We start from the raw sequence: 12,159 nt of genomic DNA on the forward strand, positions 1-12,159 counted from the left end.
AGCAGTAAGTTGTATCACAATCATCTTGGCTTCTCCCATCCCCAGGCATCCCCAGAACCTTCTCCTGGTGGGGAGGGATGAGAATGGCCGTAACACCACAATCCTCTCCGCCTCTCCTAATTGTCATCATCCCAAATCAGTCATGGGGCCTCTTGGATTTATTCATTTCATCCCTGTCATCACTAATGAAAAACACCGGGCCTGGCATGGGCAAATCAAACTTCCAAGGGCTGGGCCAGAGGGAGCTGGTACCCAAAGGTACATCTGCCACCGTTAGCTGCCAGCATCTCTCTCCAGCCAAGGGCTGCAGAGAATAAGCAGAGCCAGGCAGACCTGTGTGTTTCCCTCCCAGTGGGTTCCCAGCCTTTTAATTCTTTGCCCCTCCAGCAAGGGCAAAGCCGATGGGTCTTTCGCACCGGAGACGATGCACAAGCTGCCCTGAGATGTTATTTACAGCTCACAAGGTAATTAACATCTGGAGAGGGAGTCTCATCTCCTGCCATCTGTCACTTGGAATGAAGGGATGGAGGATGCAGGTGAGCGACGCGGCCAGGCGGTACCTGCCGGCGCTTCGGTGCCTGCCAGCCCAGACCTGCACGCAGGAGACAGGCTTTGCCTTGGAAAGAAGAATGGCTTGGATGCCATCGTCCCCACCACTTGTCCTGGGAAGCAAGTTTGGCCTTGCTCTGGACCCAACACTTCACTGGCTCCACGGGAAGAGCTCAACCATGGCAGCGGTGGAGCGGGGAGCTGCTCCGGGACACAGCCGACCTCAGGGCAGTCCCCTCTCCCACACCAGATGCGGAGGCAGCAAGAAGAAACTCCAGCTCCAGGGATGGAATTTCCCCTTTTCTTATAAACCCAGGAAGGTATGAGATAATTGCAGCAATGCCAGGAGAGTCGTTATATTCCGGGAAGCGATGGGTGGTGATGCAAAACCTGCAGGAACCCGCTGGGAGCAGGGTTTGGGAAGAGTTTAGCATCAAGGAGAAGAAAGGCGTGAGCAGAGTGGGGGGGGATGCTGCCTTCTTGCCAGCTGCTGTGCTTTGGATGGGGCAGGTTTCCCTGATTTTACTGGGCAACTGTTGAGTACGTAATGGAAAATGGACATAATGGACCTGGACATAATGGAAATGGGAACCGCTGACGTCACCCTTCTTCATCCCCTGACAGCCCTCCACGCACACATCCCTGAGGCACATCCCTGCCACAAACCCTCCTCTAACCCTGTGCAAAAATAGCCCATTACAAACGAGCCTGCTGCTTCCAGGCAGGAGGTGAAGCAGGTTGGAAGAAATCACTAACAACCCTTGGAAAAGAAGGGGGGGGGGGGGGGAAATCAAATATATAAAAGAAGGTGGGGGAAAAACAAACCCCAAGCCCCCCAAAAACCCTCAAGAAAAAGCAAATGAAGGAGTGAAAGCTCCAAGGAACCCCCAGCAGTGCTGGATGATCAGCATGTTGCAGATCTACACTGCCTGTAGTAAATGCTAGAAGGGACCAGCAGAAAAGCCCTACACCGATGCTGCATTCGGGAGGAGACTTTTAAATGCACACCAGGCCAAGCTACAGCTCCCTGAGCAGCCATAACTCAGCCTGCTTGGACATGTGGAGTGCTGGGTTTGGCTGTACATGCTGCCGACTGTAATGACTTCAGGCTGGCTCCTGCATTCCGGTTGCATCGCCCTGTCTCCAGGCAAGGCTGGCTCCAAAGCCGGCACCGCTGAAACCCTCCTGAGCCTGTCCCTGCCTGTTACACCAGGGGTTTTGATGGGAGGTTTGACCATGGTGGGTTTGGATAGGTGTGGATTTACTCATCCTCCTGGATTTATGGAGGAGAGGAGGGTGGAGAAGCGGTTGGGACATCATCTCCATCAGCCCGGCCACAAATCCAAAGTAACCTGTGCAGGATGGATGAAGGATGCTAGGAAAAGCTCAGCATGACCTGCAGGATACCTGCCATGAGCTGGGGAAGGTCAAAAGGAGGAGGGTTTGGGAGACCAGCAGCACCCCACTCTGGCCTCCGTCACCAGAAGGCTCCTCAGAACATCCCATATCCCCCCGTTTCTCACTCTGACCTCATCAGCTGGGTGGTGCCACGTACAGGATGAAGAGCTGGGTGGAAACCTCCATGTCAAAGGTGCGAAATGGAGCACAGAGAGAGAAACCCAAGCAGACCACAGGCACAGGGAGCAGATGGAGCCTCTGGTTTGCCTCCAGAGAAGCTCCTCACTTCCTTCCAAGGGCCATTGGCACTGCTCAACCCTTTGGGAAGCCTTTCCCTACAGCCAAGGGACAAGTTCCCAGGATAAGAGAATGTGGGGACTCCAAACAAACAACTCCAGGTGAGGGAGGTGATGCCAGGCAAGCAAAGCAGAGCCGTTGATTTAATTTCAGCTTCACTTTGCTGCCTAAAAGAGAACAATTCAAACCAAATTCCAAAGCAAAACATGAGGGAACCACAAGGAAAAGTCTTTTTTCCTTCCCTGACCCTTCACCCCATTCGAGTTTTTGGCTGAAGCTGTTTGGCAGTTTCACAAGGTTTGGTCACCTCAAGCAAAAGAGCCATTTGGCAAAGGAACTTTCCAGGCAATTCCTTTTTTTCTCCTTATTTTTTCCCCTGCTGTTTGAACCACAAAGGCTCAGAAGATGCAGCATAAGGTCCAGCTCACAGTTCTCCTTTCCCCTGGTGATGGGCTGATGGATGGATGGGGATGATCCATGATGTACCTCCAACCATGCACTGTTTTAACTGCCCAACACCCAACAGCAAAACCCACACCAGCTCAGAGGGAACTGAAGAAAACAACCCCCAAAACAACCAAAACTCATCCCTAGTCAACGACAAACTCGTTTAACTGAACTTAATACTTTAATTCCAGCGTAGACTGGACTCAGGCCAAGACATGGAGCTGAAATGGCCTTGGGAGCACTGATGGGTGCTCTCCAGCTGTCAGAGGAGAGCTGGTTGATACCCTCTGGGACTTCTCCACCACCTCCAGCCCTGTGGGTTAGAAGAGATGGCTCTTTTCTGGGTGAGGGGATGGGGTTCTAAGGGATTAGGTTAAAACCATCCTCTGAGCGATGGAAAAATGTGTTTCTGTGCCCAGAGCCCTAGGAGATGCCTGGTAAGTGAAAAACATCCATGTTTTGCTCCATGAAAATGCCACCCCGGAACAAAAATGCTCCCCAAGGAAAACCAGCCACAGAGAGCATCCCCTTAACCCCACTGCTTAACACCACCCCAGAAGGTGCCAAGGGGGGATGAGGACCGTGCTTGGCTGTGCCCCAAACCCAGGGTACCACCATCCATCCGTGCAGAGGAGCCCTACACAGAGTTTGGTTGGACATGGACAGAAATCTCAGCTGGAAATGGTACCTACCAAATCCACCCTACTAAAAGCAACATCAGATGCTAAATGGCTGCTGTCACCAGTCTCTGCAGCTCCAGTCCCCATGGGGAGAGGCAGAGGGGACAGGAGGGTTGGGTGAAATTTCTCATCATTTGGAGTACTGCCTGGGGCTGAGCCAGCCCCGTCCACACCTCCCCCAGTCCCCCACATCCTCCACAACCCCAGTGGGTGCAGGCTGGAGGGTGAGGGGCTGGGGATGCCTTGAGGGCTGCGCTCAGCCCATGGTGCCCAGGAGGAGGGAGCAGACCCCTCTGCGGTGGCCAAAGCCCTGCGGATGGAGGGGGGAAATATGGCATCCAGGTTGCCACAGCAACAGGCAGCTCCTGCCTCCCTCAAACTTCACAGCCCACCCAGAAGGAGCTGCTTTCCTCATCCCCACTGCCTGCACAGGCCCCTCCTCCCTGTTGCCTGGGGGTTACCTAGGAGCCCAAAAGGCAGCCTGGACCCCTAAATACCCCACTTCTCATGAGGCATCTCCAAGATGGAAGGCCATGCTTGAGCTGCTGGGTCCACAGAGGGGTTGGTCTGCTCAGCCCCACTGCCTGAGCCCATCCCAGTGCACCCTGAGCATCCCACAGGATCTCATGGATGGGATGCTGATGGCAAGGACCAGCTGGAGTGGTGGGTGCCCTTTCTGGTCCCCAAACACCGAGGTGCCCCAAGGCCAGTGGATGGCCCCAGGTTTGCAGACCTGTGCTGCCTCCAAGGCAAAGCCTATGAGAATTTCCACAGAAGCAGCCAGCAGCACAACAGGGGAAGGGACTCAGAGCCTGGTCCTGCCAGGAGGGAACCTGGGCTTTTCATTATTTATTCTTCACCCCCATGCTGTGGCCAAGGGCTACCGACCCCTGTCCAAATCCCACCCCACCCCACTCCTGCTGGAAAAGTTCCTTCTTGCCAGCATCCCTTGGCTCTGCCACCTCTTTCCCACAGGGTCTGTCCCATGCAGATTGCCCTGGACCAAAGGAAAACCAGTAGTCCCCAAATAATGTGCCACATCCCTGGAGGGGGACACATGGAGACGGGACAGGGTGGATTTGGGCTGGGGTTGCAGTGAGGCTCTGCTGTCCCAGCTGGCAGCCAGCGGGCAGCAAAGGGGTTGTGGGTGTGGGGTAAAAATGAAAGGAGGGTCTCATCAGACAGCAGGCTGAGCACCAGGCATGGCCACATCACTGACACCATGGGATTTTAGGGTGCTCAGCACCCTGAAGAATTGGGGCCTTTCTTAGTCACAACTTTAACGGGATAATCAGTCAGATCCATGGGTTAAATCCCCCTGGGATTTTCTAGGGGGGGGTGGAAATTCGCTTAGCAGGGTCTATGGCCAAATCCTCTAATTTCCTGGATTAGGAAGCCAGGACAGCTTGTCATTTGTCCTGCACAGAGGCGACAGAAACCTCATTGCTCCAGGCTTTTCAAACTGACTGCAAGAGCACTGTAGGATTGAGATTCCCCCCCAGCCCAGCTCCTGTGATCACCCCACGGCGGTGCCGGTCCCCCCCCCAGCATCCCAAAGGCTGGCTGCAGGAGGAAGCAATGCTCCCAAGCACCAGCAAGGAAAATAATACTCAAAATTTTTGCCCAGCTCAGCATTTTCATCTTGTTTGCTCTCCTGATATTGCTTTCACCTCTCTCTGGGGAGGAAGGGGCTTTGAGAGGGGGTGAGTGGGACAGGAGAATGGGGGTGTTGGGACTGTTGCTGCAGGGAAGCAGGTGGGAGGGTGGCTGGGGTGGGAGCAGTGCAGCCAGCAGGAATGCATGCCAGAAACCCAAAAGAGTAGCTGGGAGAGGAAAAAAAGCATGCAGGCCTGTCTTGCGAGGTGGGAAGGCTGCATAGGGACCCCAAACCTTCCCCTCAGCTCTTCGAAGCGATCAGAGCTTTGGGGTGCAGCATCACTGGGGTGCAGCATCGTCAGGATGCAGTGAGGGAGCTGCAGCTCCCACCAACATGGTTTGGGGGATGCAGGGGTTTGGGGTGGTGGGACAGTTATCATCCCCCACTTTCACCCCTTGGGCTTGGCTGCAGGTTTGTGGGTACCCACACTGGTACCCCAGCCCCCCAGGGAGGGGTGAGGATGAGGATGGAGGAGAGTGTCAGGGCTGTGAGCCAGCCTGCCTGGCAGGCAGCTGCGCAGGCTGGGGGAGGATCACCCCCCTCCCAAAGATCCCTGAGAAAAGCAACGCTGCAGTTTCTGCTCCTTGAATAGGAAAAGCAGCAGAAGGGAAAAACAGGGGCTGGCTTTTTTGCTGTTGGTATAGGCTTTTTCTTTCCCTCCCTCCTTCCTCTGATGAAGGGCTGCTCCACTGGAACGTGAAGAGGTTTCACCATCCTCTTCCTCAGCTCAGGAAGTCAGGGCAGGCAGGAGGGATCTCACATGGGTTGAGGGGGGCTGAAATCATCCTGCACTTTTTCCTGAGGGGGGCTGATGCTGCAGCAAGGCCAGGCAGCAATGCTGACCCCAAGCTGGTGAAAGGTTTGGGTAAGAAACCAGGCAGATGATCCAGGCTGTGCGATGCCGGTGAGGAAGAGGAGGAGGAGGCAGCATCCCCTTTGGCCCCCCCACGCTGCCCCTCACCTCCTGCCCAGCTCTCCAGGGGAACCCCTTCCCGTGTAAGCAGCGGTTGCCAGGAGTGAATCACCCTCCTCCCACCCTTCCTGGCTCGCTGCTGGCCTGTGCCATCCCTGCCCCTTTCCATCTGGTCCCGCTGCAAAGGCGACCGCAGAGCCGGCACCGGCACATCACGCTCTGGCACCGGCACCGGCACTACATCACGCTCTGGCACTGGCACTTTGGGCTCCTGCCTCTGTGCAGCTCTCCCCATCCAGGTGTTTTGGTTCCTCCTGCATCCCAAAGCCCATCTCCTGCTTCACTCTGTGCCAGAACCAGCCCATCACACTGCACTTTGCTGTGTCTGACAGGACTGCGGAGATTTTGGAGGTCTTCCCCTGTGAGCATGGGAAGGACGGGAGAGTGGGCAGATGCAACAGGCTGTGAATGGGCATCACAACCTCGTGATGTTGGAAACGACACCATGAATTCATGTTGCACACCTAGGCCATGGAGAAGGGGTGTTTTATTCAGCTGACCCAGCAACAAAGGCAATAGGAGCCACCACGTCAGGAGCTGTGGCCAAAGGATGTCAGAGCACTGAGGGGCTGGCAAACCTCACGCTGAGCCACTCCTCTTAGGAGCTAAAAAGGACCCTGGTGAGGTTTTTCTCCATCAGATTCCTTTTGCAAAGCATCGTTTTCCAGCTTGTTCCCATCTGCACACAGATGCAGAGGCAGGCAGCAGGGTGGCAGCCGGGGACACGCGGAGCCGGCCCTGTACGAGCGTGCCAGCTAGCCCTGACTTTTGACACAGCCACAGAAGGGCTTAGAGCTGTAAGTCCTGTCTGAGCAGGAAGTTATTAAATTGGCATTGCAGGAGGACTTAAAGAGTCACAGCACAGAGCGAGCCAGCCACGGGGTAAGGATGCCACGCTCCAGGGTGCCACCCGGCAATTCGCTGTTCCTCGAGGGTGTCCTGGACCTGAGGTGGAACTGGTGTTTGCTGTTGAGTCAGAGGTGCCCGTGTCACCGCGGGTGACAGCGGCACGCGAACGGGAGGAGTAACAGCCGATCCTAATCGCTGCTGCTGCAGTATCGCCTGACCCCTGTCAACACGCAGGAGCTGGGCAGGAGGAGGGGAGGGAGGTGGGAAGGGGAAGGAGCTGGAAGGAAGGAAGGAAGGAAGGAAGGAAGGAAGGAAGGAAGGAAGGAAGGAAGGAAGGAAGGAAGGAAGGAAGGAAGGAAGGAAGGAAGGAAGGAAGGAAGGAAGGAAGGAAGGAAGGAAGGAAGGAAGGAAGGAAGGAAGGAAGGAAGGAAGGAAGGAAGGACGGACGGTGTGCTCTGCCGCAGCTCAGCTCTCTGTCCATGGAGGTGCCAACCCTGGGCTCCACTCCTCTGCATTGCACAGGGGCTGGCCAGGGGCAGAAAGGGCAGGAAGGAGAGAGAAAAGCCTGATGTAAAGAGAATTCCCTCCTGTCCCAGCTCATCTCAGCCTTCAAGTTGCCTCCATCCATCCATCCATCCATCCATCCATCCATCCATCCATCCATCCATCCATCCATCCATCCCCTCTGTGCTTTTCTCCCAGTCACTCTGTTCTCTGCACCCCTCAAAGAAAGGATGGGGGGACTGGGAAGGGATAGAGGGGGCATGCTTTCCTGGCATGAGACCCAGCAGGTACTGGGTGATGCTGTCAGTGACCCCATCAGTCCTCAGCTAATGGGTAGAGGTGACTCTGGCACAGCCTCAAGCTCCAGCTGGCGAGTGCCGCACCGCAGGTAGCTGTGGATGCTGAACACTTGCATGGACTCACCGGGGAAAGGGACAGCAGCACCTCTTCAGGGGACCATAAGCAGAGGAAACCACCCCCCTGAGAGCCAGAGTTGCCCAAAGAGGGGGTGGACAAGGTGCTGGGAGTCCCCGACACGCTTGCTCTGATCCCTGAAGCATTCGCTCAGCCCCATCCCTGTGGCTGGTTCAGCCACGACCCGTTTCAGCATCAGCCTGCTGCCAGCTGATCCCTGCCACCCCGACCCAAGGAAGGGCACACACAACTCTTCTGGGGCCACAGCGTCCCCCTTAACCCACGTCCCTCCTCCTCCTCCCCCTTTCTCCATCCGCAGCGAGAGCCCCTCCAGCAGCACGAGGCGGGGATTAGGGCGAGACTAATGCGGGCGCCCCGCAGCCACCTCCCCCAGGCATCAGAGAAGCCAGCAGAACCCTTAAATCAAACACAGCTCAGGACAATGGCAAAGCTGCAGGCACAGGCTGGGGAGAGCATTAAGCAGCATTATTATGGCTCAGCATACTGCCAGTAGTGACATTACCACAACTTAAAATGTTTGGGATCAGGCCTGCAGAATCTATTCTCTTTTCTTTTTTCTGTGGGTTTTGCCTGGGCTGTGTTTCCATTTTTATTTATTTATATATATATATATTTTTTCCCCCTGAAGAAAATACCTGTTTGGTTCAAACAACCTTCTGTGCTTTGCTGTTCAGCTCTCCAGGGCTTTTCTTGCCTTCCTGCTCCCCATCGTACGTCAAACACGGACGGATGCTTCGCCCTCACTGCAGCAGCCCCAAGAAGCAGCCATGCTGAGCCCAAACACAGTTTCCTTTCCCCACCCTCCCTGCCAGGTTGTCTGTATTCACTTCCCTTTTCTTTTTAATCCCTCCAGTTTCCCTTTCTGAAGTTGAATGACACTGTGCTAATTTGTAGCCCGACTCCTCCTGAGACTATTGAGCTTAATTATATTTTTCTCATTGTTGGTGAATGCCTCAGCTATAATTATGCCTGGAAGTGCATTACTTAGGACTAACCTGAGAAGAGCATCCCCTCCAGGGTGCCGGGGCATGGGCTGCTCTGAGGAGTGGTTATTTAAGGTGCTGAACAGCAGGGTCCCAAGAACCTTGTGCTGGAGAGGAGCCGCTTGCCAAACGCCGCCCGTCCCTGCAGCTCACATCCCCAGCACTGGTGATGGCCCTTCCTCTCATAAGCAGCCCAGCCACTAATTACAAAACCTTGAGCTGTGGTAGCAGAAGGAAACCCTGGAGAGAATCAGGGTCTGTCTGCCTTGCATTAAAACTACCATCATCATCATCCACTGTTAGAGCTGGAGTCGGTCCTGAGCTCCCCCTGAGCATCCATCCTCCATGTCCAGTGGCTCTGCCAAAGGCTGAGGATGAGTTTTCTGGCTCACCTCTCTTGCCTGTGTGTTAGAGTCAAGCTGACCATGACACATCAGTGCCTATGGACAATTTACCTTAGGTATCAACCTACTGAGATGGGAGCCAGTGTCTCTGGTGCATCCTTCATCCTTCCAGGGTAGGAGCAGTAAGAGTGATGGCTCTTGGCTCGTATGAGGGGGGAGGAATGAAGCACCCCATAGCACAAAGAAGCCACTCTGCACCTTCCTTTTACACAGGCTGAAAACAGGGTCCCTTCTCTGGCTACCTCTGAAACTCAACAGCTTTTGGGGAGCCTTCCTGACCCCCTTCTCACCCATTGACACCACACAATTTCAGCAAGCTGGGGATATAAGAGGAAAGAAAGCATTCCTTCATTTTAATTGCATCAGAGAGAATTTAGGAGACCCATCCACCAAACCTAAAGACTATATCCTTAAACGAGCTGGCTTTCCCATGTCATGGATAACGTTGTGCTCCGTTCAGACTAAAACAACTTCAGGAATCCAATTTCCTTGTCTTCAGCACACTGTGTTTTTAGCCTACTTTCCTTAGGAAATGGGGCTTACTTGTGTGATTGTGCTGTTTATATATCTATATGCCATCACTCCCACACTAATAACTTTTGAACGTGTTGGCCAATTCCAACCAGAGCTGACAGAGCGGTAGAAGTTTCAAAAATACTGAATTTCTTACAAATTTAATGAAATCCGTGGGTGGCCACATATTTTTTCCCCCACCAAGGGAAAGGCTGCAGAGTGAACTCAGCCATATTATTAGACAGAAGAGAATACACACACACACATACACACGTACACAGCCCAGCACTCTTTACACAATTCCCAGGTGTTGGTAAGCCAGAGCTCATGTTGGTGTTGGGTAAGGGAGGGGTACAGCACCCCTGAGACTCAAAGCCACTGGAATGAGTGTTGGGATTCCCCTGCCAATGCTCCTGCCACTGATTTCCTTTGCTTTTTGGGCTACATGGTTGGGTCTGGGTGCTGCAGGAGAGTGTTTAGAAGCTTTAAAATCAACCCAAATTCTAGGAGAGTCTTTTTAGCTGGTTCTAGGTTTGTAAATCCTCCATCTCTTCTGGCTCTGCATGCTAGGATGCAGCTGAGGAGAACAGTGCCCATGCAAAAATCCTCATGATGGGGAAGATGGAGCTGAAGGATCAGGGGGTTCAGACAAAGCAGCTCCCCCCATTTGCATTTGGAGGTCCTTGGGCCTCTCCAGTGTGCAGCCAAATTGCAAACTCAAGAGAGAATCACAGAATGAGCAGGGTGGGAAGGGACCTCTGGACATCACTCATTCCACCCCTGTCAGAGCAGAGTCCCCCCCCGCAGGCTGCACAGGGCAGCACCCAGGATCACAGGGTTAGAATGCCTCTAGAGATGGAGGGACACTCCCCAACCTCTCTGGGCAGCCTGGCCCAGGGCTCTGCCACCCTCCCAGCAAAGAAGTTCCTCCTCAGGGTCAGGTGGAGCTTTCTCTGCTCTAGTTTGGGCCCACGGCCCCGTGTCCTGGCCCTGGGCACCACTGAACACAGCCTGACCCCTCCTCCTGAGCCCACCCCTCAAGGATCTATCAGCACTGAGAAGATCCCCCTCAGTCTTCTCTTCTCCAAGCTGAACAGCCCTGAGTCCCTCAGCATCTCCAACAGAGAGATGTCCCTGTCCCCTCAGCATCTCCATAGCTGTGACTTGGGGGCTGAGCCTGTACACCCACCTAATCCCACCTTCCCCATGTCTCCAGCAAAGCCTAAACTCTAGTTTGGCTCTTCACTGGTGTGTTTTGGGGCCTCAGCAGCAGCCTTTAACAGTGGGCAGCAAACACCCCCAGGACGGATGTCATTCACGGTCGGTTCTCCAGCGCTAATGCACAGCGCGGGTCACGCCGGAGTCCGTCTGTCCCCGGCTCGTGCAGCGAGAGGCGGCCTGTGCAGCAGATCAATAAAGGGCTTTTCAGCACCCCAGCAGCCCTGGCGCAGCACCCGAGGCCACGGCAGTGCCACAACAAGAGCTGAGCCCCGCATTCCCAGGGTTAACTTGCTCCCACCCGTGTCTAGTCAGGAGCACACACCTTAAAACTGAGCGCAAAGGATGGAGGGTACAATGTATCCTGGCTGCAGGACAGGGGATCCTCATGGAGTGTTTTCTGGGGGGGGCAGGCTCAGGCTCTGATGGAACATCCCTGGAGCAGTGTGTTCCTGTTCAGTAATTTCTTTGTGGCATCATTAAGGGGGTCCTCTGGGTGGTCCCCAAACCCCACAGCTTTTTCTCCTGCTGCATCCTCCAGCCCAGCACTGCTGCTGCTCTCCAACAGAGCTCAGGACCGCATTAGCCTGGCTGGTACAGAGGAGGAAGGTGCTCATCCCTGGGCATTGCTATCTTCTTCTTCTTTCTCATAATTAGATGGTGGAACATTACACACCAAGAGCTCATTGAAGTATTTCCAACAGTGCGGGGGCATATCCCCTCTAAATCCCACTCTCATGGATTTCCAGGACCCTTACCACCTGGGGACAGAGGATGCTCAGCTTCTCAGAGCCTGTATCCCACCACAGTAGACAAGAGCTCCACATTTCCAGGATTCAGGCCTTTGGATTGAAGCATTCACACCCTCAGATCACAGGGAAAGATCTGGTTTCTCCATGGCTCTGAAGGCTGTTTCCTACCTGGCAGTCTAATGGGATTATTTTTTTTCCTGGGGTTTTTTTTCCTCCCTCCAAAGCTTTGACAACAATTTGGTACAACATCAGCTCAAAAACATCATCAAGCCCAAATATGCTCCCAAAGCAGGCCTGGGAGTCTCATTCACATTGCAGATAAGTCATCAGCAGACATGCTGATAAAGATTTCAAGTGTGGCTCTGCATACAAATCATCCAGCCCCAACAATTAATCCAGCACAGGCAACTGAGGATGTACCTGGGTTTTTCCCTTTTTCCCCAGCCTGGCTGCTATGTGCGGTGCTTGCTCACAAACCAGAAAGGATTGACCTTTAATAA

The 12,159-nt window shown here is 54.1% G+C and overlaps 1 protein-coding gene across 1 annotated transcript in view; it reads right to left on the reverse strand.

The window, feature by feature from the left end:
• Positions 1 to 12,159, reverse strand: part of JPH3 (junctophilin 3) — a gene marked incomplete at its 5' end in the record, with an annotated part of 56,947 nt that overhangs the window by 25,966 nt on the left and 18,822 nt on the right. The gene's annotated exons all lie outside the window — the stretch shown is intronic.

This window comes from Gallinula chloropus, assembly GCF_964237585.1.
Source record: "Gallinula chloropus genome assembly, chromosome: 13".
Lineage (NCBI taxonomy): Eukaryota > Metazoa > Chordata > Aves > Gruiformes > Rallidae > Gallinula > Gallinula chloropus.